At 51.0% G+C, this 26462-nt stretch overlaps 1 pseudogene; it reads right to left on the bottom strand.

Annotated features, from left to right (window-relative positions):
* Positions 1-1929: 1929 nt before the first annotated feature.
* Positions 1930-26462, bottom strand: part of LOC146868672 (palmitoyltransferase ZDHHC11 pseudogene) — a 130954-nt pseudogene continuing 106421 nt past the window's right edge.

The raw sequence follows: 26462 nt of genomic DNA, 5'->3' as shown, positions 1-26462 counted from the left end.
GCCGTCGGAGGAGCAGCATCCTGAGGGGAGCCCGATTTTAAGTTGTTAAGGAGCCTTTCAACAGTAACAAGATCTAACAGCGGAAAGGCTTTGAGATCTCCAGATAAATTAGGATTCACCACCTCCGACCTTTCATAACCCCTCTCCAATTCGTCGAGAGTATGTGGAGTTGTCACAAAGCTAGAGTAGATGTTGGACACTTTGGACGCAAAGAACACGGCTAGAGCCTCGCAGTGTTTCTGAGGGTCCGGAGCAGGAATGGTAGCCCTAGGAGTAGCAACCAGAGATTGAAAGATTTTAAAAATCTCTCTAGGAGCATTGGCTGCTTCTGAGATTTTTCCCTGGTAGTATGCTGCTTGGGTAGATTTCAATCATTTTTTGTATGATCTGAGGGATGCTTTATATTCAGTTTTTGCAACAAGTGCAAAGTCCTTTCTCCACTTCCTTTCAGCTCGTTTGCACAGTTGCTTATGTTCCTTAAGTTTTCCAGAGTACCACGTTTTTTTATTATGACCCTCCCGATGCCGCAACTCTTTTTTTGGGAGGGTGGCATCTAGGGTGTAATTAAGCCAGTTATCAAAGGCTTCATTAGCAGCCACTGGGTCCTCATGGGGAATAGGAGGGCACCTCTTCAGGGCTGCCTCCCAATCCCTGACCGGTAATCTAGACCAGACTCGGCCAACTTTCTTTGAATGGGTAACCCTGTAATTCTGTGTCTCTGGAGACCAGACGAAGGAGAGTAGAGCGTGGTCTGACCAGGGGACAAAGTGGGGCTGGTCCCACACAATGTTCGCAAGGTTAGTAAAACAATGATCTAGTAGGTGCCTGGCTACATGCGTGGGGCTTGTCACAATTTGTTCCAGGTGTACTAGACCCAAGGTATCGAGCAAACATTGCGATGCAGCTTCATCGCCTTTATCAAGGTGAATGTTGAGGTCGCCCAAGATGGAAAAGTTGGGGGTACTGCTAATGGAAAGAGAGATCTTATCTAGAAGGTTATTACAGAAGTCACGGTAATCACCCGGAGGTCTGTACACCAAAATCCCTGAAAAGGTACATGTGGGCGAGAAGGATATGGAGAAGCCAAGACTCTCACACTCTATAAGTGGACTCTCATAGGTTCTACATCTAAAGGAGTTCTTATGATTAATTGCCACACCTCCTCCCCTCCCTATCATGGGGTTCCTGTCTGATGATCGAATAATTGGACGGGAGCGCCTGGACTATATCCGGGTCCGATGACTCGGTCAGCCACGTCTCAGTTAAAAAGAGTACGTCAGGGCCACGTTCCTCTAGGATCAAGTGGATCTCCAAGGCGTGCCTCGGGAGAGATCTACAATTTAACAGGGCGAATGTAAAGCAGGTATTATTAGCTTTCCCTGGCTTAAAAGGCTTGCATTAGGGACAGAAGGAAATTATGTCCTCTGGTAAGGCCTCTATCGGACAAGTGGGCCTCACAACACCACTAAGAGCCCTTAACAGGTCAGCATTATAAACAAGAGTATTAGGCTGTGGGGGTTCCATTAGTATGGCCCTGTACCCCGTCCTAGTCCGGCCTAGCACGGACGGGCACAGACGGGCTTTCCTTAGGCGCTCCTTCGGCGCTCTAAGGCGCGTCCGCAAACGCGTACGCTAGCGCGTATATGGATTGTTTCAATTTATGCGCTTTCTCTCAGCGTGTCCAGCCCTACCTCCCAGCAACTAGCGTGTCAACCTCATCCTCACCAAGATGGCCGCTGTAATGGATCGGCCCCTCTAGGTCCCGGCAACAAAGTGCCCAACACGGCTCGAGGAAACTACGAGGTCTCCGAAGGGTGCGGCGCTATGTGGATGTAACCAGTCACTCATACGAGCGTGATGTGCAATTTGTTCCTGAACTTTCACATTTGCTGGGTTCACTCCTGGTTTGCAGCATCTGCAGGTCTAGGTTCAGGCGAGAGACGTGGCATCAACGACATCTGTACATATTCCATCTGGTTGCCCAAGAGAAATAAGTCCGCTATCATGATACAGAAGGCCACTTGATCTAGCGGACAGAGGGAGGTCTGTTTCTTTGGGGGTGCCTACTGTATCAGCCAATGTTCCGTCTGACGTCACTTGTGCCTCCTCAATGTTCTTTCTGTCTCTGATGCTCTGGGTGTTTCGCTGGTGCACCATATAGTCGTAGGTGCTCAACCGCTTCCACAGGAGGTAAAGATGGAATCAGGCGCGCAACGCCCATTGGACTCAAAGGGCTTCAGCCCCCCCCGTCGTGTTTGGCAGCCCGGGATGAGACAGCTTCCCGGCGCACACACAGCCGCACCCGAGTACTTCACAGGTCTTTAAAAGACCTTTGGCTTGTTAATGAGGCTTTTATGGTTTTCACCCCTGCTTAGAACCCCTGCCGCTCCACTCTGCCTTTTGCTTGAATAATCAGCCCCCCCCGAAATTTTTTACCTAGCCCCCCCCCCCGAAATTTGACTCTAGTTGCGCCTCTGGATGGAATACCAGCAAGTGTCCAAGCAGCAAAATAGGTATGATGCCCAATATCACAGTGATAACTGCTATGGCCAGAATTCCTGCTGCAGTTGTCTCAACTGGAGCAGCCGGAAGAAAGACTAACCAAGTAGTGTTTGAGGTCACTCCCTCAAACTGCGGCGCTGTGCGGAGGTCCGCCGGGTTCACGAAGTACTGGATGAAGACATAGAGGACAACCATCGTCAAGAGAAAGACTCCAAGGACGGCAGACCCCACCGCGCTGAAGAAAAACCAGTAGTTCTTTCCTCCCACACAATTATTCAGCCACTTGCTGTGGTGGTCGAAGTCGGAGATGCACTTGTTGCAGGTGCTACAGTGCTTGGCCCTAGGCCCCACGTCGACTTGGCACAGGTAGCAGTGAAGGTTTTGAATGACGTGCTTGTGCTTGGAGCGGTCCAGAACCGGCATGGGGCGGCTGTAACTTTTCTTGGCCAGGACATTGGGGTCTGCGGGGTCCACCGTGATGGCGACAAGATGTGTGACAAAGTGTCCAGCGAAGAGTATCCCAGTGAACACATAGGCTGCATCCTTCCACCCATGAGGCAGCAGAGGTATGTATGCGGAGCCCACACTAGTGTCTTGTGAGCTGCGTTCCTGGCAGCGGATTCAGCAGGGAGACTGCAATTTCATAATAGCATTAAAAAAAAGTTCTCTACGTATATTTATTGACAAACACTTGCTGAGTGACCAATTCACGCTTTCATTTTAAACAAGCATTTGCAATAGGTCTTGCATTTACGCTATTGACATTGCAAATAACAATGCCTTTTATTTTTGTTTTTGTTTTTAAAACATAAATAAAAGGCTTTGTCATTTACAATGCCAATAGCTTAAACTCGCATAAATGTGAGACCTATTGCATTGCAAATGCTTGTTAAATCTGAGCAACAGAATCAAAGGACAATGGAAATTTTTTAATGACTGTATTAAGCTTCTGAAATGTAGAGCAGTATACAATTTCTGAAGAAAAATGGAAAAATCAATCATAAAAGTAAAGCATTCCATAAACACCGGCAAAACACTGTTTAATTTGTTTCTTATGGCGCGAAAATGAGTAAACACTGAAAAGCACTGTTTTTTTGAGGTATGGAAATCACTGGAAAACACTGAAAAAACACCACCAGAATTTACCAAAAATAGAAACTGAAAACGGGAAAGCCTAGGTTTAGGGTAGTGCATTGGTGTTTGGGTAGTGTAGGGGGTCGTGCTGGGGGTAGAGTTTTAGGGTTAAGGGTAGTGCAGTGGTGTTTGGGTAGTGTAGGAGGTACTGCTGGGGGTAGGGTTTTAGGGTTTAGGGTAGTGCAATGGTGTTTAGGTAGTGTAGGGGGTACTGCTGGGGGTAGTGTTTTAGGGTTTAGGGTAGTGCAGTGGTGTTTGAGTAGTGTAGGGGGTACCGCTATGGGTAGTGTTTTAGGGTTTAGGGTAGTGCAGTGGTGTTTGGGTAGTGTAGGGGGTCGTGCTGGGGGTAGTGTCTTAGGGTTTAGGATGGTGCAGTGCTGTTTGTGTAGTGTAGGGGGTAGTGTTTCAGGGTTTAGGGAAGTGCAGGGGTGTTCGGGCAGGGTAGGGGATCTTGCTGGGGCTGGTGTTTTAGGGTTTAGGGCAGTGCAGTGGTGTTCGGGCAGTGTAGGGGGTCGTGCTGGGGCTGGTGTTTCAGGGTTTAGGGCAGTGCAGTGGTGTTTGTGTAGTGTAGGGGGTCGTGCTGGGGGTACTGTTTTAGGGTTTAGGGCAGAGGAGTGGTGTTTGGGTAGTGTAGGGGGTTGTGCTGGGGGTGGTGTTTTAGGGTTTCGGGCAGTGCAGTGGTGTTCGGGCAGTGTAGGGGGTCGTGTTGGGGGTGGTGTTTAGGGTTTAGGGCAGTGCAGTGGTGTTCGGGCAGTGTAGGGGGTCGTGCTGGGGGTGGTGTTTTAGGGTTTAGGGCATTGCAGTGGTGTTCAGCAGTGTAGGGGGTTTGCGGGGGTGGAGTTTTACGGTTTAGGGCAGTGCAGTGGTGCTCAGGCAGTGTAGGGGGTCTTGCTGGGGGTAGTGTTTTAGGGTTTAGGGCAGTGCAGTGGTGTTCGGGCAGTGTAGGGGTCGTGCTGGGGTAGTGTTTTAGGGTTTAGGGTAGTGCAGTGGTGTTTGGGTAGTGTAGGGGGTCGTGCTGGGGGTAGAATTTTAGGGTTTAGGGCAGTGCATTGGTGTTTGTGTAGTGAAGGGGGTCGTGCTGGCGGTAGTGTTTTAGGGTTTAGGGCTGTGCAGTGGTGTTTGTGAAGTGTAGGGGGTCGTGCTGAGGGTGGTGCTTTAGGGATTAGGGCAGTGCAGTGGTGTTCAGGCAGTGTAGGGGGTCATGCAGGGGGTGGTGTTTCAGGGTTTAGGGCAGTGCAGTGGTGTTCGGGCAGTGTAGGGGGTCGAGCTGGGGTGGTGTTTCAGGGTTTAGGGCAGTGCAGTGGTGTTTGGGCAGTGTAGGGGGTCGTGCGGGGGTGGTTTGTCAGGGTTTAGGGCAGTGCAGTGGTGTTCGGGCAGTGTAGGGGGTCGTGCAGGGGGGTGGTGTTTCAGGGTTTAGGGCAGTGCAGTGGTGTTCGGGTAGTGTAGGGGGTCATGCTGGGGGTAGTGGTTTAGGGTTTAGGTAGTGCAGTGGTGTTAGGGTAGTGTAGGGGGTACTGCTGGGGGTAGTGTTTTAGGGTTTAGGGTAGTGCAGTGGTGTTTGGGTAGTGTAGGGGTACCGCTATGGGTAGTGTTTTAGGGTTTAGGGTAGAGCAGTGGTGTTTGGGTTGTGTAGGGGATCTTGCTGGGGGTACTGTTTTAGGGTTTAGTGTAGTGCAGTGGTGTTTGTGTAGTGTAGGGTGTAGTGTTTTAGGGTTTAGGGTAGTGCAGTGGTGTTTGTGTAGTGTAGGTGGTCGTGCTGGGGGTAGTGTTTTAGGGTAGTGCACCCTTGCTTGTTAAGTGTAGGGGGTCGTGTTTTCGGGTTTAGGGTAGTGCAGTGGTCTTTGGGTAGTGTAGGGGGTCGTGCGGGGGTAGTGTTTTAGGGTTTATGGTAGTGCAGTGGTGTTTGGGTAGTGTCGGGGGTCGGGCTGGGGGTAGTGTTTTAGGGTTTAGCGTAGTGCATTGGTGTTTGTGTAGTGAAGGGGGTCGGGCTGGGGGTAGTGTTTTAGGGTTTAGGGCAGTGCAGTGGTGTTTGTGTAGTGTAGGGGGTCGTGCTGGGGGAAGTGTTTTAGGGTTTAGGGTAGTGCAGTGGTGTTTGGGTAGTGTAGGGGGTCATGCTGGGGGTAGAAGTTTAGGGTTTAGGCCAGTGCAGTGGTGTTTGTGTAGTGAAGGGGGTCGTGCTGGCTGTAGTGTTTTAGGGTTTAGGGCTGTGCAGTGGTGTTTGTGTAGTGTAGGGGGTCGTGCTGAGGGTGGTGCTTTAGGGATTAGGGCAGTGCAGTGGTGTTCAGGCAGTGTAGGGGGTCATGCAGGGGGTGGTGTTTCAGGGTTTAGGGCAGTGCAGTGGTGTTCGGGCAGTGTAGGGGGTCGTGCTGGGGGTGGTGTTTCAGGGTTTAGGGCAGTGCAGTGGTGTTTGGGCAGTGTAGGGGGACGTGCGGGGGGTGGTTTGTCAGGGTTTAGGGCAGTGCAGTGGTGTTCGGGCAGTGTAGGGGGTCGTGCAGGGGGGTGGTGTTTCAGGGTTTAGGGCAGTGCAGTGGTGTTCGGGTAGTGTAGGGGTCATGCTGGGGGTAGTGGTTTAGGGTTTAGGTAGTGCAGTGGTGTTTGGGTAGTGTAGGGGGTACTGCTGGGGGTAGTGTTTTAGGGTTTAGGGTAGTGCAGAGGTGTTTGGGTAGTGTAGGGGTACCGCTATGGGTAGTGTTTTAGGGTTTAGGATAGTGCAGTGGTGTTTGGGTTGTGTAGGGGATCGTGCTGGGGGTACTGTTTTAGGGTTTAGGGGAGTGCAGTGGTGTTTGTGTAGTGTAGGGTGTAGTGTTTTAGGGTTTAGGGTAGTGCAGTGGTGTTTGTGTAGTGTAGGTGGTCGTGCTGGGGGTAGTGTTTTAGGGTAGTGCACCCTTGTTTGTTAAGTGTAGGGGGTCGTATTTTCGGGTTTTGGTAGTGCAGTGGTCTTTTGGTAGTGTAGGGGGTCGTGCGGGGGTAGTGTTTTAGGGTTTATGGTAGTGCAGTGGTGTTTGGGTAGTGTCGGGGGTCGGGCTGGGGGTAGTGTTTTAGGGTTTAGGGCAGATCAATGGTGTTTGGGTAGTGTAGGGGGTCGTGCTGGGGGTGGTGTTTAGGGTTTAGGGCAGAGCAGTGGTGTTCGGGTAGTGTAGGGGGTCGTGCTGGGGGTGGTGTTTTAGGGTTTAGGGCAGTGCAGAGGTATTCGGGCAGAGTAGGGGGTCGTGCTGGGGGTGGTGTTTTAGGATTTAGGGCAGTCCAGTGGTGTTCGGGCAGTGTTGGGGGTCGTGCTGGGGGTGGTGTTTTAGGGTTTAGGCCAGTGCAGTGGTGTTTGACAGTGTAGGGGGTCATGCTGGGGGTAGTGTTTTAGGGTTTAGGGCAGTGTAGTGGTGTTCGGGCGGTGTAGAGGGCCATGCTGGGGTAGTGCTTTAGGGTTTAGGGCAGTGCAGTGGTGTTCGGGCAGTGTAGGGGGTCATGCTGGGGGTAGTGTTTTAGGGATTAGGGCAGTGCATTGTTGTTTGTGTAGTGAAGGGGGTCGTTTTAGGGGTAGTGATTTAGGGTTTAGGGCAGTGCAGTGGTGTTTGTGTGGTGTAGAGGGTTGTACTGAGGGTGGTGCTTTAGGGTTTAGGGCAGTGCAGTGGTATTCGGGCAGTGTAGGGGGTCGTGCTGGGGGTGGTGTTTCAGTGTTTAGGGCAGTGCAGTGGTGTTCAGGCAGTGTAGGGGGTCATGCGGGGGTGGTGTTTCAGGGTTTAGGGCAGTGCAGTGGTGTTTGGGCAGTGTAGGGGTTCGTGCTGGGGTGGTGTTTCAGGGTTTAGGGCAGAGCAGTGGTGTTCGGGCAGTGTAGGGGGTCGTGCTGGGGGTGGTGTTTCAGGGTTTAGGGCAGAGTGGTGGTGTTCGGGCAGAGTAGGGGGTTGTGCTGGGGGTGGTGTTTAGGGTTTAGGGCAGTACAGTGGTGTTCAGGCAGTGTAGGGGGTTATGCTGGTGGTGGTGTTTCAGGGTTTAGGGCAGTGCAGTGGTGTTCGGGAAGTGTTGGGGTCGTGCAGGGGTGGTGTTTCAGGGTTTAAGGCAGTGCAGTGGTGCTCGGGCCGTGTTGGGGGTCCTGCAGGCGTGGTGTTTCAGGGTTTAAGGCAGTGGTGCTCAGGCAGTGTAGGGAGTTGTGGCGGGGGTGGTGTTTCAGGGTTTAGGGCAGTGGTGTTCGGGCAGTGTAGGGGGTCTTGCTGGGGGTGGTGTTTCAGGGTTTAGGTCAGTGCAGTGGTGTTCGGGCAGTGTAGGGGGTCGTGCTGGGGGTGGTGTTTCAGGGTTTAGGGCAGTGCAGTGGTGCTCAGGCAGTGTAGGGATTCGTGGCGGGGGTGGTGTTTCGGGGTTTAGGGCAGTGGTGTTCGGGCAGTGTAGGGGGTCTTGCTGGGGGTGGTTTTTCAGTGTTTAGGGCAGTGGTGTTCGGGCAGTGTAGGGGGTCTTGCTGGGGGTGGTATTTCAGGGTTTAGGGCAGTGCAGTGGTGTTCGGGCAGTGTAGGGGGTCGTGCTGGGGCTGGTGTTTCAGGGTTTAGGGCAGTGCAGTGGTGTTCGGGCAGTGTAGGGCGTCGTGCTGGGGCTGGTGTTTCAGGGTATGGGTATTGCACTGGTGTTCGTGTAGTGTAGGGGGTTGTGCTGGTAGTATTGTTTTAGGGTTTAGGGTAGTGCAGTGGTGTTGGTGTAGGGTAGGGGGTTGTACTGGGAATGTGTTATAGGGGTTAGGGTAGTACAGTGGTGTTTTGGTAGTATAGGGGTTCATGCTGATGGTAGCTTTAGGGTTTAGGGCAGTGCAGTGGTGTTTGGGTAGTGTAGGGGGTCATGCTGGGGGTAGATTTAGGGTTTAGGGTAGTGCAGTGATTTGATTTGATTTGATTTAAAGATTTACAAAGCGCACGTATGCTCATGGGCGTCTTGGCGCTGCATAGAGACAGAGAATACCCGGGAAATATCACGGCTTGGTCTAAGTGGAGGAGAACAACCAGGTTTTTACCTCTTTCCTGAATGACAGCATAGAGGGACTGTTTTTGATTGTGATTGGGAGAAGGTTCCAGGCCCTTGCTGCGTGTAGCAGAAAGCTTCTTCCCCCCCACCTGACCTGTTTGTATCTTGGGATCTGGATCAGTTTTGCTTGGCTAGAAAAAGATTCCTGGATGGCTCATACAGTCGTAAATGAGTTTTTAAAAACTGAGAGCCACTCCCATGCAGTGCCTTATAGGCAAAACATACAGACTTAAATTTTATTCTTTTTTCCATTGGGAGCCAGTGTAGGGATCTTAGTCTGTGTGTAATCGGCTCAGACCTGGGGATGTCCAGTATCAATCTTGCCGCTGCATTTTGCAGGCGTTGTAGTTTTGCTAGGTGCTAAGCCTGTATCCCAGCATATAAAGCGTTCCCGTAGTCTAGCCTTGATAAGGCCAGGGCTGTTACCACCGTTTTGCGGGAATCTAAGGGGATAAATGGCAGGAGCTTCCTTATTATTTTCAGAATATACCAAATTATTGATGCCAGTTTGTTGGACTGGGCGTCAAAAGTCAGTTTGTTGTCTAGTATTACACCCAGATTTTTCACTTTGTTTACTGGAGATGGGCGATGGCCTAGACTGTCTGGCCACCACTCCGGGGACCAAATTTCCATGTCAGTACCTAGCAACATGACTTCACTTTTATCTCCATTTAACTTTAAGCATTTACTCTGCATCCATTGATTAACTCACATCATGCAGTTTTGAAATTTTTCTGCTGTCTCTTTGACATTATTTTTGATCGACACCACTATTTGGGTTTCGTCAGCGTAAGAGACTGGCAGAAACCCACAGTTCCTAATGGTTGCAGCTAGGGGCTCTACATACAGATTAAAAAGAGTGGGGTTCAAAGATGACCCCTGAGGTACCCCACACGGAGAGCTAAAGGATTGTGATTTTACTTCTCCAAGCTCCACTGTAAAAGTTCTGTTGGACAAATAGGAAGCAAACAATGATCGGGCCGACGAATGCACTCCGGCTTCGGCTAGTCGGGTTAGAAGTGTGTCATGGTTTACCGTGTCGAAGGCCGCCGAAAGATCCAATAGGATCAAGGCCGTCCAAGACATTCCTGAGTTCCTCTACTGCCGTGAGTAGTGCTGTTTCCGTTCCATGTCCCTCTCGGAAACCTCTCGGAGGGTTTAGGGCAGTGCAGTGGTGTTTGGGCAGTGTAGGGGGATTGTGCTGTGGGTGGTGTTTTAGGGTTTAGGGCAGTGCAGTGGTGTTCGGGCAGTCTAGGGGGTCATGCAGGGGGTGGTGTTTCAGGGTTTAGGGCAGTGCAGTGGTGTTTGGGCAGTGTAGGGGGTCATGTGGGGGGTGGTGTTTCAGGGTTTAGGGCAGTACAGTGGCTTTCGAGTGTTGTATGGGGTCTGGGGGGTGGTGTTTCAGGGTTTCGGGCAGTGCAGTTTTGTTCGGGTAGTGTAGGGGGTCGTGCTGGGGCTGGTGTTTCAGGGTTTAGGGCAGTGCAGTGGTGTTCGGACAGTGTAGGGGTCATGCTGGGGTGGTGTTTCAGGGTTTAGGGCAGTGCAGTGGTATTCGGGCAGTGTAGGGGGTCATGCTGGGGGTGATGTTTCATGGTTTAGGGCAATGCAGTGGTGTTTGGGTAGTGTAGGGGGTACTGCTGGGGGTAGTGTTTTAGGGTTTAGGGCAGTGCAGTGGTGTTCGGGCAGTGTAGGGGGTCATGCTGGGGGTGGTGTTTCAGGGTTTAGGGCAGTGCAGTGCTGTTCGGGCAGTGTAGGAGGTCGTGCTGGGGTGGTGTTTCAGGGTTTAGGGCAGTGCAGTGGTGTTTGGGCAGTGTAGGGGGTAGTGCTGGGGCTAGTGTTTCAGGGATTAGGGCAGTGCAGTGGTGTTCGTGCAGTGTAGGGGGATGTGCTGGGGTAGTGTTTCAGGGTTAGGGCAGAGCTGTGCTATTCGGGCAGTGTAGGGGTCATTCTGGGGGTAGTGTTTTAGGGTTTAGGGCAGTGCAGTGGTGTTCGTGCAGTGTAGGGGGTCTTGCTGGGGTGGTGTTTCAGGGTTTACAGCAGTGGTGTTCAGATAGTGTAGGGGGTCTTGCTGGAGGTGGTGTTTCAGGGTTTAGGGCAGTGCAGTGGTGTTCGGGCAGTGTAGGGGGACTAGCTGGGGGTGGTGTTTCAGGGTTTAGGGCAGTACAGTGGTGTTCAGGCAGTGTGGGGGGTCGTGCAGGGGGTGGTGTTTCAGGGTTTAGGGCAGCGCAGTGGTGTTCGGGCAGTGTAGGGGGTCTTGCTGGGGGTGGTGTTGCAGGGTTTAGGGCAGCGGTGTTCAGGCAGTGTAGGGGGTGTTGCTGGGGGTGGTGTTTCAGGGTTTAGGACAGTGGTGTTCGGGCAGTGTAGGGGGTATTGCTGGGGCTGGTGTTTCAGGGTTTAGGGCAGTACTGTGGTGTTCAGGCAGTGTAGGGTGTCTGGCTGGGGCTGGTGTTTCAGGTTTTAGGGCAGTGCAGTGGTGTTCGGGCAGTATAGGGGGTCGTGCTGGGGCTGGTGTTTCAGGGTTTGGGACAGTGCAGTGGTGTTCGGGCAGTGTAGGGGGTGTTGCTGGAGCTGGTGTTTCAGGGTTTAGGGCAGTGCAGTGGTGTTCAGGCAGTGTAGGGGTTCGTGTTGGGGCTGGTGTTTCAGGGCTTAGGGCAGTTCAGTGGTGTTCGGGCAGTGTAGCGGGTCGTGCTGGGGCTGGTATTTCAGGGTTTAGGGCAGTGCAGTGGTGTTCGGGCAGGGTACGGGGTCTTGCTGGGGCTGGTGTTTCAGGGTTTAGGGCAGTGCAGTGGTGTTTGGGCAGTGTAGAGGGTTGTGCTGGGGCTGGTGTTACAGGGTTTAGGGCAGTGCAGTGGTGTTCCGGCAGTGTAGGAGGTCGTGGTGGGGCTGGTGTTTCAGGGTTTAGGGCAGTGCAGTGGTGTTCGGGCAGTGTAGGGGGTCGTGGTGGGGCTGGTGTTTCAGGGTTTTGGACAGAGCAGTGGCGTTCAGGCAGTGTAGGGTGTCGTGCTGGGGCTGGTGTTTCAGGGTTTAGGGCAGTGCAGTGGTGTTCAGGATATGTAGGGGTCTTGCTGGGGGTGGTGTTTCAGGGTTTAAGGCAGTGGTGTTCGGGCAGTGTTGGGGTCTTGCTGGGGGTGGTGTTTCAGGGCTTGGGCAGTGCAGTGGTGTTCGGGCAGTGTAGGGGGTCTTGCTGGGGGTAGTGTTTCAGGGTTTAGGGCAGTGCAGTGGTGTTCGGGCAGTGTAGGGGGTCGTGCTGGGGGTGGTGTTTCAGGGTTTAGGTCAGTGCAGTGGTGTTCGGGCAGTGTAGGGGATCGTGCTGGGGGTAGTGTTTCAGGGTTTAGGTCAGTGCAGTGGTGTTTGGGCAGTGTAGGGGGTCGTGCTGGGGTTGGTGTTTCAGGGTTTGGGGCAGTGCAGTGGTGTTCGCTCAGTGTAGGGGGTCGTTATGGGGTTAGTGTTTCAGCATTTAGGGCAGTGCAGTGGTGTTCGTGCAGTGTAGGAGGTCGTGCTGGGGTAGTGTTTTAGGGTTTAGGGCAGTGCAGTAGTGTTTGTGTAGTGGGCAGCGCATGCGCTGTGTCGCTAGGTGAGACCTAAAAAGCATTGCACCAAGATGGCTGCCAACACTTCCTGGATTGAATTGTTGGCAGCCAATTAGAGCGAAGCTTGTGCTTGTGTAGTTAGGTCCAGCCCATATATAGAAAGATTGTTTTCCTTTAATATCTTGAAAACTACTGAACGGATTTACACCATTTAAAAACTGGTCGCTTTATGAACCAAGCACTACCTTTTTTGCCAAATTTTGTGTAATTACGTTCAGCAGTTTCAGCTGTAACCGTGTCTAAAGTTTACTATTGGAAATTGTTTTTTTGACCTCTATTTTTTGAATTTCTCAGGAACTACTAAACGGATTAACACCATTTAAAAAAAAGGTCTCTTTCCGAACCAAGGGCTACCTTTATGCCAAATTTGGTGTAATTCCGTTCAGCAGTTCAGGCTGTAGTCGTGTCTAAAATTTCCTATGGAAAATAACATGGAGAAAACACGTTTTGGGACCCCCCTTTTTTCTTGGTCCCCGCTTGGCGAATCACCCCGAAACTTTCAGGATAGGAGCTGACCGGAGCGGGACCAACGTTTTGAAAATTTCATGAAGATTCGTCTACGGGCGCCAAAGTTATTGGGAAAAGAAAAAATGCTTTTTGAATAGAAAGAAGGTCCTAACTATAACTACCTACTGGCGACCGCCAGTAGGTAATATAGATATATCTACACACACACACACACACACACACGTGTCTCTATATATGTGTGTGTATACATATGTTTGCATATATATAAATATATATATATATATATATAAATATATATATATTACCTACTGGCAGTCGCCAGTAGGTAGTTATAGTTAGGATCTTGTTTCTATTCAAAAAGCGTTTTTTGATTTGCCAATATCTTTGGCACAGTTTGATGAATCTTCACGAAATTTTCAATACTAATGGTTCGCTCAGGTCAGCTCCTGTGTTGAAAGTTTCAGGGTGATTCGTCGCGCAGGGCCGAGAAAAAAGGGAGGTCCCATAATACGTTTTCTCCATGTTAATTTCCGCAGGAAACTTTAGACAAAGCTACAGCCTGAACTACAGAACGGAATTACACCAAATTTGGCAAAAGCTAGGTCTTGGTTCAGAAAGCGTTTTTCTTTTAAATGGTGTAAATACGTTCAGTAGTTCCTGAGAGATAAAAAAAAAAAAATCGATATCCGGTGACCAAGGAGTATTCTCGAACCCTCCCAACCATGATCTTCATTTTGATTGGCTGCCAACACTCCAAACCAAGAAGTGTTGGCAGCCATCTTGTCACTCAGTAAAACTGAGTCACAAGAAAAAAGGGAATAAAATGATACAAAAAAAGAAAAGGGGGCAGGGTAGAAACACCGTGACCCCATAGGCCTGGTTAGGGGGTCCCACGGGGACCCCCAAGGCCTCAAAAAGCATTTAAAAAACACAAAAGGTCAGTATTCGTGCTGGGTGCGCGAATCCAGCATAGAAAATTTAAAACAAAAAAAAAACGTTGGCTCCCGCACTTCATTTTAATGAGAGCCCGGATGGGCCAGATCCCAAGGGGCAATGTGCATAATATGTGCGGGGGTCATGAGGGCCCCCGCAGCCCCTGGGACCACCACCTCCCTGGGGCTTATTTATCAATAGAAGTGTGGAGGGCTGCTGCCCAGGGGACCAACACCTCTGCGGGCCATTGGAAAATAATGGGTGGGGGGCCTCACGGGCCCCCCCAAGCACTGGGGACCATCACCTCACTGGGGCTTCAATGTTTAAATGCGGGGGGCCTCTTGCCCCCTGCAGCCCCAGGGACAGCCACCTCTGGTGATGGGGTCCCCAAGGCCCACAAAATATTGAGAAAAGGGGGTCCACACAGCCCCACTTCTAATTAAAAAAAAAAAGCAGAAGCTAGCATCTCACAGGAGGCCCCGCTTCCTACCTGCACCACTATGCAAGCGCGCCTCCTGGCGTGTTCTGGATTGGGGGATTAAGTCCTCTTGAATCCTAAGGGTTCTTAGGGTCCAATAGCCAACCAGGTACCTCCAGTAAGACCCACACAGTGGGAGTGCTGAGAGGTGGTCCGAGACCATGCCCCTTTTTACACCACTCCGCAACATGCCTCTTTGCACACTGCTAGTGGGGCGATGAGGTCATCTTGTGTCCTGAGGACCTCCGGACTGAAGTGGACTTCATCCCCCGAGTAGCAGTGCACCAGGCGGCGCGTTTGCAGAGTGGTGTAAAAAGGGGGCATGGCCTCGGATCACTCTCAGCAATCCAGCTGTGTGGGGCTTACTGGAGGTAACAGGAGGGCTAGTTGGCCCCCAGGGACCCTCAGGAGGCAATGAGACTTCATCCCCCAATCAAGAGCTCACCAGGAGGTGCGTTTGCAGAGTGGTCGACAAAGGGGGCATGGACTGTGTCCTCCTCTCAACAATCCCACTGTGTGGGGCTTACTGGAGGTAACAGGTACGCTAGTTGGCCCCTAACCACTACCAGCAGCGAAGGGGACTTTAATCTCCATCCAAGAGCGTGCCAGGGAGCGTGTTTGCAGACTGGTGGGCAAAGGGGGTGTCCTTGGGTGTCCAACTACCATTTTGGTTACCTCCAGTAAGTCCCACACAATGGGATTCCTAGGAGGTCTTCAGAGGCCATGCCCCCCTTTCTTCACCACTCTGAAAATGGGTCTCCTGGCACCCTACGGGTTGGGGGATGAATTCCACTTTTCTCCTGAGGGACTTTGGGGGCCAAGAAGCCCTTCTTGTACCTCCTTTAAGTCCTAAGCAGCGGAATTCCTGAGCGGTGGTCGGAGGCCCAGCCCCCTTTCTCCACCTCTCAGCAAATGTGGCGAGTAGTTAAAGAAGCATTTGAAATGTAATAGGTTACGCATTTGCGAGAGTTAGAGCTATTGGTGTTGTAAATGTAAAAGTGTTTTATTAATGTTTCCTTGAGTGGATGTAGGTTGTGTGGAGTGGAATTATGTGGTATGTTGTGCAGTGAAATTATGTGGATAGAAAGTATGTGGCATTTAGTGTACAGAAATTATGTAGAGTTAGATTATGTGTTATGGACAGTAATTGTGTAGTATGATAGTCTGTGTTGGGGAGTGGTAACCTCAGGTTTAGTCTTCCTTATTTGCATAGAAGCTAAACTATAAACGCAATGAGACAAAAAAAAGAAGGAACCACTGAGGAACACTTCTGGACCTAATCAGAGGTATGAGCAGGGCCACTGGAATTATGTGACTTTTTGGCTGCACCGACTTTTGCACAATTATACATTTTCGCATTTGCCACATAATCCATCATCTGCTGCATAATCAGCAGATTTGAACAAAAAAACCTTGTTTCTTGTTCAAACTTTACCAAAAATGCAGCGACAAGTGTTACAGCATGGTGGAAGGCCCAATGGTCACCTGTTACTTATCGCCAAATGTGGGCATTAAATTAGTATAAATGGTGTGCAAATAACTCCTGCTTCTTTCTGCACTTCTCTTGCCTCTTTCTGCATTTCTGTTGCCTCTTTCTGCATTTCACTTGCTTCTTTCTTTACCCTCTTGCCTTTTTCTACACCGTTCTTCCCTCTTTCTGCACCTCTTTTGCCTCTTTATGTACCCCAATCCCTCTTTCTGCACCTCTCCTGCCTGTTTCTGCACCTCTCTTGCCTCTTTCTGCACTTCTCTTGCTTCTTTCTGCACTTCTGTTGCTTCTTTCTGTACTTCTGTTGCCTATTTCTGCACCCCTTTTGCCTCTTCCCGCACCTCTGTTGCTTCTTTCTGCACTTTTCTTGGTTCTTTCTGCACCTCTGTTGCTTCTTTCCATACCCCTCTTGCCTCTTTCTGCACCCTTCTTCCCTCTTTGTGCAACTCTCTTGCTTCTTTCTGCATCTCTCTTCCCTCTTTCTGCACCCCTCTTGCCTCTTTCTGTACTTCTGTTGGTTCTTTTGCACTGCTCTTGGTACTTTCTGCACCTCTCTTCTGTCTGTCTGCACCCCTGTTCCCTCTTTCTGCACCTCTTTTGCCTGTTTCGGCAAGTTTCTTGCCTCTTTCTGCAGTTCTCTTGCCTCCTTCTGCACCTCTCTTGCTTCTTTCTGCACCCCTGTTGTCTCATTCTACACTCGTCTTCCCTCTTTCTGCACCTCTCTTGTTTCTTTCTGCACTTCTCGTGCTTCTTTCTGCACCTCTCTTGCTTCTTTCTGCACCCTTCTTCCCTTTTTTCATCCCTCTTGCCTCTTTCTGCAGTACTCTTGCCATTTTCTGCACCTCTCTTGCCTCTTTCTGCACCTCACTTGCCTCTTTCTGCACTTTTCTTGCTTCTTTTTACACCTCTGTTGGTTTTTGAGCAATTCTCTTGCCTCTTTCTGCACTTCTCTTGCTTGTTTCTGCACCTCTCTTGCGTCTTTCTGCACATCTGTTGCTTCTTTCTGTACCTCGCTTGTTTCTTTCTGTACCCCTCTTCCCTCTTTATGTACCTCTCTTGCCTCTTTCTGCACCCCGTTCCATCTTTCCGCACCTTTCCTGCTTGTTTCTGCACCTCTTGCCTCTTTCTGTACCCCTCCTGCCTCTTTCTGTACCCCTCTTGCCTCTTGTGCACATCTCCTACCTCTTTCTGTACCCCTCTTGCCTCTTTTTGCACCTCTGTTGGTTCTTTGTAAACTGCTCTTGCTTCTTTCTGCACCTCTTTTGCAAATTTCTGCATCCCTCTTGCCTATTTCTCCACCTCTCTTGCTTCTTACTGCACTTCTCTTGGTTCTTTCTACACTGCTCTTGCTTCTTTCTCCACCTCAAATTTCTGTATTCCTTTTACTTCTTTCTGTATCCCCGATCCCTCTTTCTGCACCCCCTTGCCTCTTTCTGTACCTCTGTTGCTTCTTTCTGTACTTTTCTTGGTTCTTTCTGCATCTCGGTTGCTTCTTCCCGTACCTCTCGAGCCTCTTTCTGCACCCTTCTTCTCTCTTTGTGCAACTCTCTTGCCTCTTTCTACATCTCTCTTCCCTCTTTCTGCACCCCTAAAGCCTCTTTCTGCATTTCTGTTGGTTCTTTTGCACTGCTCTTGCTTCTTTCTGCACCTCGCTTGCAACTTTCTACACCCCTGTTACCTTTTTATGCACCCCTCTTCCCACATTCTGTACTTCCCTTGCCTCTGCAACCTGTTTCCTCTTTCTGCACCTTTCATGCCTGTTTCTGCACCTCTCAAGCCTCTTTCAGCACCTCTGTTGCTTCTTTCTGCACTTCTCTTGCCTCTTTCCGTATTCCTCTTGCCTCTTTCAGCACCTCTGTGGCTTCTTCCTGCACCCCTCTTGCCGCCTCTTTGTGCACCTCTCTTGCCTCTTTCTGTACCTCTCTTGCTTCTTTCTGCACCCCTGTTGTCTCTTTCTGCACTCATATTCCATCTTTCTGTACCTCTCTTGCTTCTTTCTTCACTGCTCTTGCTTCTTTCTGCACCTGTCTTGCTTCTTTCTGTAGCCTTCTTCCCTTTTTTGCATCCTTCTTGCCTCTTTCTGCAGTTCTCTTGCCATTTTCTGCAACTCTCTTGCCTCTTTCTGCACTTCTCTTGCTTCTTTCTACACCTCTGGTGCTTCTTTCAGCAATTCTCTTGCCTCTTTCTGAACTTCTCTTGCATCTTTCTGCACCTCTCTTGCGTCTTTCTGCACCTCTATTGCCTCTTTCTGTACCTCACTTGCTTCTTTCTGCACCCCGCCTGCCTCTTTCTGCAACCCTCTTCCCTCTTTCTACACCTCTCTTGCCTCTTTCTGCACTTTTCTTGCCTCTTTCTGCACATCACAGTATGTAAAGAATTTACCATGATTACAATGTCACAGGAGCACGGATTGTCAGTAGGCAAGGAGAGGTTGAAGGGACCTAGGGAAAACCAACAGAACAATAGTCACTAGTCAGGCGGTGGCATCACAGCCAACAAACAGCAGATGTCAGCAAGGTACACAAAACTGCACACATTACCATGAGCAACAGTACTGGCATAGACCTCCCAGAGCTGTGCATAACTACCGTGTCCCCTAAACATTGCCATCCAACACTGAGGCAATAACAGGCTGCAGTCACATTGACCTTTTCACCAACAACAACATCAGCAGACAATGGCCCCGTTGTATCTTGTCACTCACCTTCATGTGAAATAGCATTTGATGAGCTGTTCATGCAGGTCAACACCCTCCTCCTCTCCACTATCTTCGTCAGTGGACATAGGTTGGTTTGCAGGCGAGGGCCTCGGCTGATCATCATCGTCCAGAATCAGTGGGATCTGCTTGCGTAAGCCCAGGTTGTGGAGCATGCAGCAGGCAACAACAATCTGGCACACCTTCCTGGGCGAGTACATCAGGGAACCCCCGGTCTTGTCCAGGCAGTGAAAACGTGACTTCAGGAGACCAAAAGTACGCTCCACCACACAACGGATCCTCCCATGACCATCATTGTAGCGGACTTCAGCCGGTGTCTGGGGATTGCTCAGTGGGCTCAGCAACCATGGACGGTTGGGACATGCAGAGTCACCTAGGTGTGAGATACACAGACCAACTCTTGAAAACAACTGTGGCAGAGGACAGCATGTCACACACACAGCACGCCAGTTGACTCTGCATACTCACCCACAACCCATGCACGCTCCGGAAGAAGATTAGCCATCAGCTGTGGCATGATGCTGTTACGTAGGATATATGAGTCATGGGCAGAACCCGGCACACACGTGCCAGATGATCATATCTGCCTGGCACACCACCTGCACGTTGATGGAATGAAAATGTTTCTGATTCCTGTAGACAAACTCACATGCCTGCAGTGGAACCAGCTCTACATGTGTACCATCAATGGCTCCCACAACATTGGGGATGTGGCCAAGGGGATAGAAATCACCCTTTACAGCCACCAATTCATGCATCCTGGGTAAATGTATATATCTGTCCTTGTAGATCATCATAGCGGACAGGACGTCAGGTAGCACCATGCCGAACATGGGTTACAACATGCCAGCAGCGCTGGCCACCGTGTGCTGGAATGATCGAGTGGCAAAAAACTGCAGGGCCGTCATCACCTTCGATGTTGGGGTGAAAGCAGTTGGATATGTCCGCTGAGGCTGCAGGTGGGGCTCCAACATAGCACATAGGTTCTGTAGGGTGGGTTGATCCAGCCGGAATTTCCGGATGATCTCCTCATTCTCCATGTCTGCCAGCACCATGAAGGATTGATGTATATTTGGTCTCCTCCTAGTTGAGATGAAAGGGGACACATGTGAATGCAATGCAACATTACACATGTACAATCTATCATGTCTTGAGTGACACAACAACAACAGTTACTGGCCTCACTGTGGAGTCATAGACCAGCTTACATGTAGGGACAACATCTGCTACACTACTTGTACACTTGTCCCCTTCCACACAGCAAGTGCCGCCACAAAAATACAGCCATGTAAATGCACCAAGGGGTATGGCCACATCTAGCATGAGCTGCACAGAGAGTATGCCATCCAGCGTATGTGGGAAACCGGAACACCACTGTCACATACATGTCAGCTGTGCCTGCCCCACCATCATGTGTGGTTGCACAAGGGACACATCAACAACACAATGAGCACAGTCTGTGCCTAAACCACAAGTGCGTGCATGAGCCACGAAAAATGGGAAGTCAAAACTGCACATTGTCCATTTACACATACATCACTGGGATCTTGGCAGCCCCTACCACATTGCACTATGTACCCAATGCGGAGTACGACACGACACTGATCGGTGTACATGCACATCAACATCACAAGTGAAATGTGAGTGACTACATGGCAATGGTCAAGGATACATACACGGCATATGTAGGCAGCAGTGGTGAAAATGTCACATTGGTATTGTGTGCTTCATGAAGTGCCATTTATCATGTGCTTACTGTGCATTGTTGGAAAATGCCCATTGGACATTGAGACAGCATGGTGCGTCCATATCTGCAGTCAAACCACTCTGCCACCCAGATCCCGGTCCCTCATAGCAATGCATTGCCCAGTAATCGCGGTAGCTTCCGCCTGTGTCACCACCAATCCCCAAAACACAAGTGCGGTAGTCATAGCCATATACACATGGCCAAATGGCAGTTGGCATGCTCCGCCACCCAAATCGCGGTCCCTCATAGAAATGCATGGCCCCGTAGTCGCGGTAGCTACCGCTTGGCACCAGCGGTGTGTCACCATCAATCCCCAAAACACATGTGCGGTAGTCATAGCCATATACACATGGCCAAATGGCAGTTGGCATGCTCCAGCACCCAAATTGTGGTCCCTCATAGCAATGCATGGCCCCGGAATCGCGGTAGCTACCGCCTGCCACCAGCGGTGTGTCACCACCAATCCCCAAAACACATGTGCGGTAGTCATAGCCATATACACATGGCCAAATGGCGGTTGGCATGCTCTGCCACCCAAATCGCGGTCCCTCATAGCAATGCATGGCCCCGGAATCGAGGTAGCTACCGCCTGGCACCAGCGGTGTGTCACCATCATGGACCATGCCCTTACAGCCAATGGGAACTGCAATCGCGGTAGCCTGATGCAATTTTGAAAATCGCGGTAGGCGTGCTCCGCCACCGCGGATCCAGTCATTAGATGTATTTGAAAAAGGCCGACCTGGAACACCAATTGCATCAGCTTAGCACCACTGAAACGACCACAGGGGGCTATATATGTGTGGGAGAGAGTCTCAAATTTCCACTGCTCCCAGGGACTGCTGCCTGAGACCCCTCACCTGCTGCTGCCTCCAGGGACTGCTGCCTGAGACCCCTCACCTGCTGCTGCCTCCAGGGACTGCTGCCTGAGACCCCTCACCTGCTACTGCCACCAGGGACTACTGCCTGAGACCCCTCACCTGCTGCTGCCTCCAGGGACAGCTGCCTGAGACTCTTCACCACCCACTGCCGCCGCTGCTGTCTCATGTCCACAGTGATGGCAAGGACTGAGAAGATCCGTGCCAGTCCCTACACAAGCGAGGAGCTGGAGGTCCTGGTGGACGAGGTGCTCACACAGTACCCAAGGCTATATGGTGCCCCAAATGTCATGGTAAGTCTTCAACAGTGGGGGTGAGAGTGCAGAGGGGGCACACATGTAGTCGGTCTGATGCAGTATGTGCCTGAGAGTGTGGGGTTGGGTCATGTACTGCCTAGCATGCTGTCTCCATGGGTAAGGGGTGTGTAGCCTATTTCACATGTTTCCCTGCCTGCACATCAAGACTGGAGGGACATGTCTTGTCTTGTCAGCCATATAGTGACACAGCAAGTTGGTAATACAGGAGTCAGGACAGTGATTGCTTGTGTGAATGGCTGTGTGGGTCCCTGTTGTCCATCTCAGTGTGAGCCCACCTGGCCTGCACAGTCACCGCCCAATCTGACAAGGACCCATCACTAAATGTACAGAGTGTAACATGTGTGTTTTTTGCAGGACTCTCCATCAATGAGCCATATCAGCCCTGTAGATTGCACATGACTGGACCTGTGAGAAGGGTGTGGGTTTGTGAGATCATGTCCCTCAATGTGACATCCATGACACGGTGAACCATTCACAGGGCAAGGTCGTTGAGGCCTGCGCCGTGTTGGACACAGTGAGTCTCCCCCCAAACACATGTAGACATGTGACGTATGTGCTCTACGTGGAAATGAACAGTAGATGTGGGCAGACTACACATGGCTTTCTGTGCTAGCATCCTGCTTGTATGTGAGATGTGCAGGTACTGTGTCCTCCCTCACACCTGCATGCATTTACGTGTACTTCTCACATGCAGATGTACCCTGTGAGATGCATTCCTGTCTCTGCAAGACATATCTGTGGAGTTGGGATGAGTCAGTATAATGCTACTGTACTGAGGAATTTTGCTACATAACACTGTGTCACTGATGTTTTCCCACTCATGTCTCCCATGCCTGCCGCTCAAAGTACACCAGCGTAAGGCCATGTGGAGGGCCATTGCGACAAAGGTGCGGGCTCTGGATGTGTCAAACTGCCGGCGCACCCCCTGCCACAAGAGGTGGGATGACATTTCATGGCTGGCAAAGAACGTTGCGGAGATGACACTGGGGCTGCTCCCTCGCAGTGGCAGGTTGGCACAGCACAGCATGACACCACTGATGTGCCGCATCTTGGCCGTGACACACCCTGAGCTGGATGTACGATTGAAGGAGCATCAGCAGCAAAGTGGGGGTGAGTATTCGGGGAAGGGTAACTTTGGCTGTGTGTGGCTGCATGTGTACCAAGCCTGTGCCAGCGCTGGGCTATGTGATGTTGGTAGTGTGATGCAGTGGCTTGTGAGTGGCCTCTGAGCTGGGTGCAGCTGTCATGCTTATGTCCTACCTGTACTCCCTAGGGGAATTCGAGTACTGGGCATTTCAATAGCATTATGGGCGGTGGGCTTCATGTCTGAGCTATTTGTGTTACTGTTTGAACGGAGCCACATGCAGGATGTTGTGCTGTGTGGTCATCACATGGTTCACTTATGCCTGTTTTTCTTGTTTACACGCATTGTTTGAGTGACAAAAGTGTGTTTTCACAATGTTATTGCACAGGTTGGCGTGCAACATGTAGATTTAGTCATCCTCAGTGTTGCTTTGCTTGCATATGTTTGTTCTCTTGCTGCCACTGAATTGACCCTACATCTATCTCTCTCATGCAGCATCTCCTGTGGTCACGGAGGGACAGGGGATGGGCACCAGTGGTGGGGAAACAAGCACAACAGCTGCACAGGAGCCCAGTGACACAGATGTGACCAGCGCCTCGGAGGGGGACCGGAGTCTGCCGGAGGAATCACAGCCCGAGATGCAAATTTCTACCTCATCTGATGCCAGCGGTGACGCATCCATGTTGGCGGGCACAGTGAACGGGGACTCTGCATCATCTTCCGCCACACAGCGAACAGTGCCCACCCTCCCAGCCACTTCCTCTGGTGCTGCCAGTGTTCGCACCAGTAAGAGGAGAAGAGTGTCCTTCACCCCAGGCACCGCTGCCCCTGCCCCTGCCCCTGTCCCCCCTGCTGCCATCAGTGCTGAGTCTGTGGACCTTTTGTGCCAGCTTTGTGTAGGCCAGACAGCTCTCCTCAATGCATTCATAGACCATGACCACAAATTGGCACAGGTGGTTGCTTTCACGAAGGGCATACATTCAGATGTGTATGGGCCGCACCGGCCTGTCCAGTCAATGTCCTCCGCAGTGATGGCAGCCCTTCAACTGGCACAATCTCGTGGTGCAGCTCCAGTCCCTTTGTCCACCCCCAAGCCAGTGGCCACGTCTGACGATAGTGACCACGCTCCACAGACCTCAAGGTCACGATACAGCACACGTAGCACACAGCAGCAGCAGCCCAAGCTGTCCAGGCCGCAGACACCATCCCCACAGAAAACCAGAGCACAAAGAGAAAACCCCGTCAGGCGACACCAAGGCCCAAAAGGCGAAGTAGCAGACCTCAGGGTCACATGCCTCAGAGGCATCCACAGCCAAGGACTCTCCTGTCCCAATAGCTTCTCGCAAAGACAAGTAGACAGTTTCCGTGCCCACTGAGAAGGTGGTGCCTGCCAAGGCTACACATAAGAAGGGCTCTATGGCAGGTTCACCCACTACCTCGACTCCCATTCCAAGCCCAGTGAAGCAGGGAAAGGAGGGCACTGTAGGGGGAACACCTGGTAAACGGGATGGAGGGACAGAGGCATGGCCAGGCGAAGCGTCCAGCTGGATCCAGCACGTTCCCAGAGGGAGGGCCAGCGTCTGCACCTGATGCAGCCTTGGTGTTGCGTGTGCCTGTTGTCCACACCACTTCCCATTGATCCAAAGTCAGGCAAGCCATTTAGAATCCCCAAGAAGTGGAAAGGCACCCCTCGACAATCTCCCACTCACACTGTGTCTCACATCAGCATGACTCCTCCACGTGCCACTACACCACCTGGTCCAAGCCGCCCTCTGGCTTCCCAAGCCACTCATAGCTCTACCTCAGCTGGGCATCTCACTCCCCAGTCAAGTACTCCAACTGTGCCCGACACACAGCCAGCTCCCAATCCTACTGAGAGCCAAGTCTGAATGTTGGTCAACCCCACACACCTGTCTCTACCACAGCGGGGCCTGTGCTGCCCATCGTGACACCCCTGACTGTGTTGCTGACCATGGCAGGGTACAGTCGCACACATTCCCTGTGCAGCTTCTCATGTACCTCAGCGGCACCTTGGACTGGCCACTGGCCTTGCTGTTTGCCCCTTGCCTGTGCAGCTTCTCATGGACATACTCAGCACTTTGAACTGGCCACAGGCCGTGTTGCTCCTTTCTGTGTTAAACTATTCCCTGTGCAGCTTCTCATGGACTGACTCTGCACTTTGTATTGGCCACTGGCCTTGTTACTCCTTGCTGTGTTAAACTATTCCCTGTGCAGCTTCCCATGGACTCACTCTGCACTTTGTATTGGCCACTGGTCTTGTTGCTCCTTGCTGTGTTAAACTATTCCCTGTGCAGCTTCTCATGTACCTCAGCTGCACCTTGGACTGTCCACTGGCCTTGCTGTTTGCCCCCTGCAGCTTCTCATGGACTCACTCTGCACTTTGTCCTGCCCACTGGCCTTGTCGTTCACTGCTGTGTTGGACTATTCCCTGTGCAGCTTCTCATGTACCTCACCTGCACTGTGTGCTTTCCACTGGCCCTGTTGTTCACTGATGTTCGAGTCTTGCCTGTGCAGCTTCTCATGTACCTCACCTGCACTCTGTGCTGCCCACTGGCCCTGTTGTTCACTGATGTTCGAGTTTTGCCTGTGAAGCTTCTCATGTACCTCACCTGCACTGTGTGCTGCCCACTGGCCCTGTTGTTCACTGATGTTCAAGTCTTGCCTGTGAAGCTTCTCATGTACCTCTCGTACACTTTACCCTGGCCCTGTTGTTCACTGATGTTCAAGCCTTCCCTGTGCATGTTCTCATGGACATACTATGCATTTTGTCGTGGCCACTGGCCTTGCTCTTGTCCATTTTTCGTGTCTATCACTGTGATATGTGAATAAAACCAGTTACTCCTGTTGTCTGCATTGTCAGTGTCCATGATGAATGAAGCGTTATTCTGTGTGGGTATGGTTTACTGTGACATATGACCTATATGCCAATTCAAAATTGGCAATGGTTTGGGACTTTTTTTCTGGGTTTTGCAGAGGTGATATGCACTTCAGTTCTTCTTGACTCTGGGGCTTGGGGGTGCAATGATGTTGGTTAGTGTTGAACTACAGTTGCAATGCTAACTCTTTGGTCAACTTGTCTATATTGGACACATGTCATGTCTGTATGCAGTGCCAGCACAGAGTGGGATTCGATACACAGTAGTGCAGGCTGGCAGGTCAGGCTAGTAATGTCTGTGTGTGCTTTCTTAATGTGTGCTCAGCAGTGTTGGTGTATGCTCATTTAGTGATGTCCAGGCATCATTGTCACATGTGTTACTTTCTATTTTTGCACTTGGGTGGGCATGTGGTGTGCAGTGTGAAGGTGTGACTTTGTTATTGGTGTTGGTGTGTGTGTGCCCCTGCTATGTGAAATGCACACATGTCATCCTGGAGTTGTATGCCTGTTGTTTGTGTTAGTCAGCCCTGTGCTTGTGACTGTGTGCACATGTGTGAGTTGTAGGTTGTGCACTATACAGTGTGTGGGTGTGTCTTTGCACTTGTGGGGGACAACTACTTGTTGTTGGTGGCTATTGTGAGTATGCAGGGTGTGTGGCTTGCAAGCCAGTGTTGTGTTTTGTTGATCCACCATGTGTTTAGTAACTGTCTGTGCTCACTGTGCAGCCCTGCCTAGACACACTGACATTGTGGGTGTGTTTTGTCATGCATTGTTGTCACTTGGGTCTATTTTGTAGCCATTGTGGCATGTGGGGTGTGGTGTAAGACCATTGCCTATCTGTGCATCGTATGCCTACCCATTGTGTGTGTGCCCTGCATCTATATTGGTATTGGGCACTCCTCACCTATCCACTTCTGTCATACCCACCACTACACTATCATGTCAGATGTTCCCTTGGCTTGCCAGTGTGTGTGCCTCCCCATCAGTTCATTGGCTTCACTATGCTTTGTGGTGCTGATCTGCACACAGGACCAATGTGCCACTGATGACAGTAGATCAATTGGTTATATGTGATGTTCTTATTTTGTTTTGCAGACATGTTTGCTCATTTGCAGTTCTGCTGTCTGTGCTGCACAGTCCTCTAGTCATGGTGTTGTCATATGGGAGTCCCTGACCTGTGCATGTGTGTGTGTTGTATTGGCTGTATGTGTGTTTGCTGTGGTACAGCTTCACTT

This window comes from Triturus cristatus, chromosome 1_2 (assembly GCF_964204655.1).
Source record: "Triturus cristatus chromosome 1_2, aTriCri1.1, whole genome shotgun sequence".
NCBI classification, from domain to species: domain Eukaryota; kingdom Metazoa; phylum Chordata; class Amphibia; order Caudata; family Salamandridae; genus Triturus; species Triturus cristatus.
The sequence above is the reverse complement of the archived record's forward strand: the minus strand, read 5'-3'. Positions and strand labels throughout refer to the sequence as shown.